The 10,700-nt window shown below is 36.6% G+C and overlaps 1 protein-coding gene across 1 annotated transcript in view; it reads left to right on the top strand.

Annotated features, from left to right (window-relative positions):
* Window positions 1-1,042: 1,042 nt before the first annotated feature.
* Cont (Contactin) overlaps window positions 1,043-10,700 on the top strand; it is a 458,021-nt gene continuing 448,363 nt past the window's right edge. Inside the window, exon 1 of the mRNA XM_090391248.1 lies at window positions 1,043-1,175. The gene's annotated coding sequence lies outside the window, so the exon portion shown is untranslated. The remainder of the gene's footprint in view (window positions 1,176-10,700) is intronic.

Genomic DNA, 10,700 nt, shown 5'->3' with positions numbered 1-10,700 from the left:
TTATAAGGCGTGTTTTTTTTTTTTTAATTTTTTTTTATAAATACCAACTGGAATTTTTTATGAACACTGAAAAAATAACTACTTTTATGTGTTTATTTATTTATTAAATGGTTTTACCTACATTCTGAAAACTAGGTTGCTACCTCTTTGGCCAGATCTGATGGACCGAGTTGGTAGAATGAACAGCATCTATATTCTCCTATCGATAAACTGTGGGTTCGAATCCCACTATGGCATGAATATTTGTAAACGTTAGTATAAGAGCAATTTTCGTCTGCCAGAGACTGCGACAAAACTCCATTTGTTTTGGGTCTAAAATGTTTTGGATGAGGTGTAAATTTGGTCTTTTGGTTCCCGGTTTACGTGATCGGCAGTTTGCCTCGAGTACTAAATATGGCATCGATTACGAACTTTGTGTGTGTGTGTGTGTGTGTGTGTGTTGGGGGGGGGGGGGATGGACTGAGGATTAACATTAATAAAATCAGATGAACAGCTAGAGTGAAAAAAAATTCTACACCATAACATTTAATAATAATAATAATATTAATAAAGCCTTAAACTACAAGCCATTAGGAAAAAAAAAACTAGGACGTCCTCTTAAACGATTCAATGATGACTTCTGAGGCCGGAACAGGCCATGCTAGGCCTAAATCCTTGATATGCATGATGATTATGATTATTGTTATTATTATCACATATAGTCACCTCCATGTAGCCGTAGATTCATCGTTCGTTGTTGATTCATTATTCATTATCGTAGACACATATTATTTAAGTGGTTTTTGCTATATTCATATCCGCCCACTCCCACTTCTTTTTTAACTGTATTGGAAGCTTATGGTGTATAACTAAATAAGAAAATAAGAAACCACTGGTTATTGACGCTGCTAGAGCTTGTATATGTTACCTGTCGCTTCCGCTTCTCGGGCGTCATTAAAGTCACGTGACTCGCGTACTTTGCCTAGGTGTGTAATGCTTTTGAATGTGAAGTTTTGCCGATGAACAGGTATGGGGTACGGAAATGGGATAAGGCGTGGTATTGTGACGGTTAATATTACCATGGCAATCGTTTTTTCGTGATGTGTGACATTTTTCTGTTTTTAGAAACGAATTAATTTTTCAGAACGTCAACATTCTCCATATGTAAATTATTTAACGCAGCTACGAAAATTTTGGTAAGTTTCATTCACTTTTCAACTGTTGTATCAAAATCTGGGATAATTCATATTAAAATTCATACTGTTCTTCATATTTGAAGAACAGTATCACTCCCAAGTTTTTTCTTTGAAGTTCTACGAAAAACTAATGTCATTTGTTGTTGGTAAAGTATAATTTACGGATTTTATTTTGGCTTTCTACCTGCTTTATTTAATTAAAATTTTAAGGCAATACTATATGTGAGTCAGTTTACAGACGGAAAAACTACTAAAATAAAAACTTTCTCATTTTACCGAACAAAATAAATAAATAAAATTTTAATTAGCACAAAATGAAATTATGAGAGCCTTAATTGAAATAGCAAGTGTCCAGTATGGAAATTTATATATCTTTTAAAGATATTTGTAAATGGATTATTTTATGTTTTTGTAAATGAAGATGATTTGTAAACAGAAGATTTTATGTTTGAGAATAAAGATATCTGCAAACATAAACAACCACAGAATAAGTCTCTTTCATTAACAGAATGTGTGTACATATACTCCTAGCAGTTATTCAGGGAACGGAAATTATTTATGCATGGAGTTTTCCCAATGGGATTCTAGCGCATTTCATTAATAGGCTACTATTAATAAGTAATAAAGAGAATAAAACATCATGGACTGAAATGAAAAACCAGTCTGGAGATCAGATGAAAATTACACTATAATATTTCAATAATAACAAGACATCAGAGAAAAAACAGTTACAGTGATATGTATGTATACAGAATGTCTACCAAAGTTTTCCTCAAATTCTCCAAAATAGAAGAGTAGAATCAAAGAAACCACTGGGAAGACCCAGAAGGTTAAATGGATAGAAAATATCAAGAGTATAAGTGGATTGAATTCTTACAGGTTTAAATAACCTGACTGCCAATAGATTGGACTGGAAAGTTATTGTTCATTGTAGCTTCAACCTGCTCTACGCAGATGCAGAAGATGATGATGATGAAAGAGAATAATTGACAATTTGACAAAGATTGAATGTAATCGCACACACCCAAAATTTCAAAATTTGCATATCAGGTGCAGTCTCTTACCCTTTTTGTTATAACAGCACAATCAAAGAAATTTGTTGGAAGTTTTTTTTTTATACTTGGATAAAGGATTAAACTAAATATATAATTTATAGTCTAACCAAGTGAAAAAACTTCCAACATGTTTCTCTATTCCAGAGTAATTGAATAATAAGGTGTGACACTTTTGGCAACTGGCATATGGAAATATGAGTTCTGCATTGCTTCAACCTTGGTATCACCTCTGGGTCTGGCTTCTACTGAAGAGACCTCAAAAAAAGTTGAAACCAGTCTGGGTAGTGACCCTTCCCATAATGCATAGCATTATACATGTCCAGCCTCATAGAAAGATTACCAAAACAAGCCTTAAAGTACAAGCCATTAGGAAAAAGAAAACCAGGATGTCCTCTTAAAAGATTTAACGATGATTTCTAAGGGCAGAATAGGCCACACTAGGCCTAAATCCTTGATATGCATGATGATGATTATACATGTCCACAAGGAGATGTGCTTTGCATTATGGGATACTAAGGAAAGTGATGAGAACTTAGTCCACCTTTGCCACAAGTTGCCACAGTTCTGAAGATACTTCAGGTGCAAACTTTGTTTGCTTACACTTGTATGTATACAGGTGTATACATACAAGTGTAAGGGGAGGATTAAACTAAATTTATAATTTACAACCAAAGAAAATTATTGCTGATAAGTATATTTTGAATTAATTAGGAGCCATCCATGGAAACTGAGTAAGAGTATAGTTAGCAAGGTGTTAGAACTAGGTTTTTTGCTTGGAGAGTTGTGAATGAGTGGAATAGATTGCCAGAGTCTGTTGTGGGCGCCATGACTGTGAATGAGTTCAAAGCAAAGTATGAAAGATACCACACAAATATTGAATAGTTCTTGACATGATGTTTAGGGCCTCTCTTGACAAGTCTCAGGACTCCTTGGAGTTGCCTGTAATAATAATGGTAATTCTGTAAGGCCCTGAAGGCCACATTTGTACTATAGATCTGGTCACTGAGCTATGGAGCGGATTAAGATACTGTGGAGAAGGCAGAGGTGGTTGCCAAATTGTCTCAGAACTGCAGAATGTTAGCTATGAGGATATACTAAACTCATGTAATCTGCAGAGCTTGGCTGATAGAAGGTGAAGGGGTGATATGATCAAGATATTTGAGTTGTTGAGAGGTTTACTGATTGGATACAAGAGAGATTTTTCAGATAGTGGAAAATGAGGATGGGGCAAGAACTAAGGGTTATTCTTGGAAATTGAACAAAGGAGTGATGAATAAGAGGGTGAGTATTTTATTTTATTTTTACATAGAGAGTGGTGGGTGAGTTGAATGCATTGTCTGATTATGTTGGGAATGCTAAGATTGTGAATCAGTTTAATCTTCAGTATGATAGATAAAAAAGAGATAAATTGTACACCTAAGTTAAGGAGGGTTAATGAAACAAGAGATAGATGGATGAGTAATATCATTATGCACGAGCTTCAGAAGAAGAATATGCTGTGGAGGGTATAATAAGGAGAATGGTGACCAGCAAACTCATGATCAAAACAAAGATCAGGCAAAAAAGGGTAATTAATATGATAAAGAAGGCAAAATCAGATTATGAGATGGAACTAGCCATGCAGGCCAAGGGAAATCCAAAAGAGTTCTTTGGCTATGTGGCAAGTAAGAGGGAGGTTAATGCTGTTACATATATGACAGAGGCTTATGTGGGACCAGAGGTGGATGAATCGGAGGTTCTTGGAATATTGCAGAATCTCAGTGTGAATACAATTATGGGATCAGATGGGATAGCAGCTTGAATTTTGCAGGAATGTGCAAGGGAACTGGCAATGTTCTAACTAGGCTCTTTAAGTCTCAGCTCTGGTAGGGTTCCAAAGGAGTGTAAAGTGGGCAAAATAATTCCCTTGCATAAGGGGAGATTCTAAGACTGCAGTGGCAAATTATAGACCAATCAGTATCTTAGGAGTGGTGGTAAAAGTACTGGAAAAAATGCTCAAAAACAGAATTCAGGAATGGGTGGATAGGAATATGATACTCTTAGAGTGGCAGCATGGCTTTGTGAACATTTGGTCATGCTTTAGTAATTTACTAACTTTTTATAATGGAGTGACAGCTGAGTTGGATAAGGAAAATGGCTACACGATGATTCTACTGGAATTTGCAAATCCATTTGATTGAATACCATGTGGAACTCTGTTATGCAAATATGAACAAATAGGAATGGATATGACACTGGTTATATGGATAAGATGGTGGCTGCTGGATAGATATCAGCAAGTGATATACAGAGGAGCAAAATCCAGGCAAAAGCAAAAGGTGTCTCACATCACTGACGAGAATCGAATCCAGGTCTTTCCAACCACAAAGGGCTTCGTTTATACTGACTGAGCTATGGAGGATTTATATGTATATATATATATATATATATGTGTGTGTGTGTGTGTCAGTCAGTGTCTGTTGCAGGTAGATGATAGCTTCGTGTAATCTACCATGATCTGTTAATTTTGTGTATTTTCAAGTTTTGTTTGTTTGCAGGATATAAAAGCTACACATTAATAAAACAAAGTTTTTTTTGATGATGCAATTACATATTCAAGTACTAATGCTACTGCAGATCTTCTGTTTATAAAATAGAGGATTGCTTAAAGGTCAAAAACAGATAACTGGGAGAAGATCTTCATATAATCTGTATGGAGTGTGTAGAATCAACTAGTGCTTCTGGCCAGATCTTCACATTCTCATGTGTTCACCCCCCCCCACCAAAGAAACTTGGAATTTTGCTGTATTCTTGTTTTTTAATTAATATAATGACAGATAATGCATTCAGCTGCTGCATTGATGAAAGGTGGGTGACTGGATAGCTTAGCTATGTGGGCTCAAGTTGATGAGTATTCCCCAATGAGTAGTAATTAGTAGACTAATTGCATTGCAGTGTACAACAACATATATGAAACTAATCAATCAAGTACTTTTACTGTCCATGAGTGTAATATAAGTTAATACATGATTCAGGGAAGTTGTTATCAGATCTCCTGAGAATCATGGACTCATTGCGGATGGCCATACATCATCACCCGCATCAGCTGTCATACCATCTCTTCATTTCAGTCACACTAGATATACTCGCTACTTTGACAGGGAAACTTCTACTCAGTCAGTTCTGTGTGAGAAAAATCTAGTTTTTGCCTCTTTCTTAACTACACGCAAACTTAACTTCTACAGGTATCCTCTTGTCCTCTCTCCACTTTCCATGTAATTAACAATCTCATGAGTTGATATTCTATAACACCTTCTCAGAAGTTTATAGACTTTTATTATATCACCCATCTTTCACCTGTTTACCAGTTTCTGCAATTCACATACTCTGTCTATCCTCATAACATACATTCCATAGACTCTTCTTTATAGCCTTTACACTTTATACCTTGGAACCCAGGGCAAATATGCACACGACAGTCCAGGTGCGTTCATATCAAGGCCTTATAAAGAGGCAAAATGACTTTCATATTCTTATATGTATCAATGTTTATGTGAACATTGCAATCATCCTCTGAGTTGTGTTTGCAATTTTTGCTATGTGACCTTTGAACTTCAATTTCCTATCTACCACAACTTTGAGATCTCTAGCTTGGTCAGTTTCTCCAAACATAATCCTACTAGTATAATATGCTGTTAGATATCTCATTATGCCAAAGTGCATAATTTTACAATTACTAATAGTGAATTGACAGCCATTTGAATGTTGAAAGTTTATTTTTCACTTGGTTAGACTATAATAAATTTAGTTTAATCCTTTATCCAAGTGGGAGCAAACAAAGTTTGTGCCTGAAAATATCTTCAGGACTGGGGTAAGGTAGTACAACACCAGGCGACTCGTAGCAAAGGTGGAGCAAGATACTATCACACCTATCTCAGTATCTCCCATATTGCAAAACACATCTCCTTGCAGATATGTATAATGTTATGCATTAAAGGAAGGGCCACTTCCTTTAATGCATAATTCAGACTAGTTTTGACCTTTTTTGCGGTCTCTTCAGTGGGAGCCAGACCCAGAGTAGCTCCACCTTTGCTACAAGTTTCCCGGTGTTGTACTACCTTACCCCAGTCCTGAAGATATTTTCAGGTGCAAACTTTGTTTGCTCACATTTGGATAAAGGATTAAACTAAATTTATTATAGTCTAACCAAGTGAAAAATAAACTTTTAACATCTTTCTCTAAATTCAGAGTAATTTAATAAAAAGGTGGCACACTGTTTGGCAACTCCTATAGGTAAAGATGACCTCACTATTGCTTCTGCTTGGTATCTCCACCTCTGGATCTGGCTCCCACTGAAGAGACCTCAATAAAGGTCGAAACTAGTCTGGGTAGTGGCCCTTCCCTTAATGCATAACATTATACATATCTTCAAGGAGATGTGTTTTGCATTGTGGGAGATACTGAGATAGGAGTGATGGTAGCTTGCTCCACCTTTGCTACGAGTTGCCTAGTGTTGTACTACCTTTTGTTAGTGCCTGCGTGCACATACCATATTTGTATGTTCCTGAAGATGGCAATGTGACGTTGCCGAAATATCGAAGGCATCCGTTATGTGTGTTGTTAATTCCTTAAGCTAATTACCAGTTATTATACATGTCAGCAAGGAGATGTGCTTTGCATTATGGGAGATACTATGCCAGGTGATTAGAACTTACTCCACCTTTACCACAAGTTGCCCCAGTCCTGAAAATACTTCAGGTGCAAACTTTGTTTGCTTACACTTGGATAAAGGATTAAACCAAATATATAATTGGTAGCATAGCCAAGTGAAAAAACTTCCATCATCTAAGCCTAGCCTGATCCAGTTTCTTCTAGCATAATCCCACCAACATCATATGACAATGGATATCTAATCACACCAAAGTGTATGATTTCACATTTACTAAAATGGAACTGATTGCCATTGTCACTTGCCCACAATTTCAGCCTATTCAAATCATTCTACAAGTACTCTCATCTCGCATCCCTTATATACAATTTTTGATATCTGTCAGCAAGCTGTATATGAGGAATGCATCGCCACGATTTAAGATAATCAGTGGAGTACCACAAGTATCAGTCTTTGGTCTGTTGTTATTCACTCTATACATACAGCTATTTGCTGATGATGTAAAGATTGGCAGGGTAATCAGGAACGTGACTGATATGCTATACCTTGTAGAATCATTTGAATAGACTAAAATTGTGGGCAAGTGACAATGGCAGTCAGTTCAATGTTAGTAAATGTGAAATCGCACACTTTGGTGTATTAGATATCCATTGTCATATTATGTTGGTGGGATTGTGCTAGAAGAAACTGGATAAGGTTAGGGATCTTAGAGTTTTAGTAGATAGGAAGTTGTATCAAAGGTTGTAAATACATCTCAAAGGATAATGGCAGTGCTAAAACAAACATTATCATGTAAAGATAACAGTCATTTTGTCTCTTTACTAGGCCTTGATAAGACCTCCCTTGGACTATTGTGTGCAGGTTCTGCTCTGGTTTTCATGGTTATTCTGATGCAGTGGAGAGAGAGAGAGAGAGAGAGAGAGAGAGAGAGAGAGAGAGAGAGCATTAAAGATGATACAGGATTGTGGAATACAGAGTGTGAAAACTGCAGACACTAGCAGACAGGAGAAAGCTGGGAGATATGATTGAGACTTGCATACCTCTGAAAGGGCCATGTAGGATATCAGTGGATGAAATTTTTCATTTTATAGAGAGAAATGAAAGGATGAGCTGTGGTGAGTGCAGGTAGTGTGAATGAATTCAAGAACAGCTATGACAGCTGGTGTGTGTAATGTGTGACTTCCCTTGATGAGTCCCTGACTTCCTGGAGGTGTGACTTAATAATAATAATTCTGAGGTGGAGAGTAAGTGATATGGATAGATATAGTCCATGCACTAACCATTACAATGAGAGAATCCCAAGACTTCTATGGTTTCCAATGGCATGGAAGAATGCTAGTGGCACATCATGTAAAAAGATGTAACCAAGAACAAAGGTCAAACATATGGCTACATAAATCCAGGGCAGTACTGAGAGAGAGATTTTATGTAAGCTAACTTATGGTAAAGTCTAGAAAGAAGGAAGTAAATAAAAATGAACAACCACCTGTTGAGGCTTAAGTGGAGCATTTCAAAGAGAAGTGAGATCCTAGAGTAATTGGAAGGAGTGGCTTATTGGGGAAAGAGGTATCTCTACCTTCTGCAGAACCATGTAGAGAATACTCAATTCTTGACTTTTATATTATTGTCTTTTCCATTCAAATTATTTATATGAATCAAAGGAAAATCAAAGCTGTATAACAGCTTTGATTCGTATTGATTGTGGTTCCTTTTGATTTGATTCCTTTGATTGTGGGAGAAGACCTCCACCATGGGCGAATATTCCGGGTGTGTGGTGCTCATCCACGAAATATCAGTATCACCCATATTCTATTTTTGCAATTATTCCCATTAAAGACTCCCCCAATTGTTTGCAGACCTTGCGCAATTCCTGAAATTGAACACGTACTAATGCTTCATTGTCCTCTTCACGAGGGTGATAAAGCATTAGTGCTTCATGAAGAAGGCACTTTTCGCCACGTAAACATTGCGTCGCATTTGCGTTAATAGCCTGGGTGTGCTTTCGAAATGCATATACCTTTGTGCCCTTTGAAAAGATGTAAAGAGGCACAGTGGATCAAATTGTTAGCTTTCTAATATTTTTTAACCGCTGAGAAGGTGTGGCTGGGTGAGCTAAAATTTTGAGCTCATCCAGCACCTAGTGGCTGTGATTGGTTATTGTGTCAACCAATCCAATTGAATGTTGTCGCTTGTCATGAGCGATTACTATATCCGATGGCTTTATTACAAACAGCTGTTACACATGTTTTCTGAAACTGAAAATTTGAAAGTGGATGTTAGGAGAAAAAAACCAAATGTTTCTTTTGCTGTGCAGCATAGCATTTGTTGAGGTTGCAAAGTTTTTTAACGGAAACATTTTTATTCTAGTCTTTGGAAACAACACAGGAAAAAAATATCTATTCCTGCATAAAAATGAGTATTCTGTGTATTATAAGACGTTGATTATGCAAAATCTTGCATAGAAGGAATTTAGAATAAAATTTCTTCTATACTGATTTTAATTGGGAATTAAAAATAATATAACATACTTGTAATTTGATTAATACTTAACTCATTTGACTGTAATAAACCTGTAGGCATAGACTTCTGTGGCTAATTGGTTTAAAAGATATATTTCGGTGATTACACCATATTTTTTTATTATTCATTTATATAAAACACTGAAATAATAGTTCCTGACAAGTTTCGTAAATCATAGGATTTACATCTTCAGGGGGTGAATAGTATAACTTAAAGTTTAAACAAGAGAATTAATAAATACAAATCATAACCGTCTAGCTATTCATAAAACTCAAATAACAGAATGCAGATATATAACGTTATTGACGTTGAACAATACTGGACGATGTCACGTGTTCTTGTTCTCGTTCATACCTCAATCTGAGCTCAGACTGTATGAACGAGAACAAGAACACGTGACATCGTCCAGTATTGCTCAACGTCAATAACGTTATATTATTATTATTATTACGGGTATCTCCATGGAGTCAGTAGACTCATCATGGGAGACCCAAACTAGCAAAACAATATCTGTCATATCTCTTCTTGAATTCATTTACAGACAAAGAGCTCACAACTAAGTCAGGCAATGAATTCCACTCATTCACCACCCTCCAGGCAAAAAACCTTGTTCTGACACCTTTGTTAACCACACACTTCTTTAATTTCCAGGGATGACCTCTTGTTCTTCCATCACTATCACACAGCTGAAACATTTTCCCTGCATCAATCCTATAAAAACCTTTCAGTAATTTAAATGTTTCTATCATATCCCCTCTTCTTCGCCTATCAACCAATCTCTGCAATCCACAAGCTCTCAATCTATCAATGTAAGGAGCATTTTTTACATCACTCACCAACTTGGTCACTCTTCTCTGAACCCTCTCCACAGCCTCCTCATCTCCGAGGAATCCAGGTGACCAGACCTGAGCACAGTAATCCAAATGTGGCAGTATCAACGCTTTATAAAGGGGAATAATAAACTCTTTATCTCTGGATGTTAGTGTGTTCCTCAACAACCAAGTAATCCTATGTGCAATCTTGGACACCTTAGCAATGTGTCCTCTGAACTTCATCTCCCTATCTACCAACACCCCTAAGTCCCTAGCCTCATCAATCTCTTGGAGTACCTTTCCATCAATGTAGTACACAGCTGGTAATCTTTTAATCCCAAAATGCATGACTTTACACTTTTCCACGTTGAACTGACATCCATTATCTTTTGCCTATTTTACCAGCTTATTTAAATCATCCTGCAAACTTTCAACATCAGCTTGATTTTTTATTGCGCTACCCAACTTCGCATCATCAGCAAACAACTGA

This window comes from Typopeltis vanoorti, chromosome 1, assembly GCF_054136105.1.
Source record: "Typopeltis vanoorti isolate ZY-2024b chromosome 1, IOZ_Tvanoo_1.0, whole genome shotgun sequence".
NCBI classification, from domain to species: domain Eukaryota; kingdom Metazoa; phylum Arthropoda; class Arachnida; order Uropygi; family Thelyphonidae; genus Typopeltis; species Typopeltis vanoorti.
This window is presented reverse-complemented; position numbering and strand designations above follow the sequence as displayed.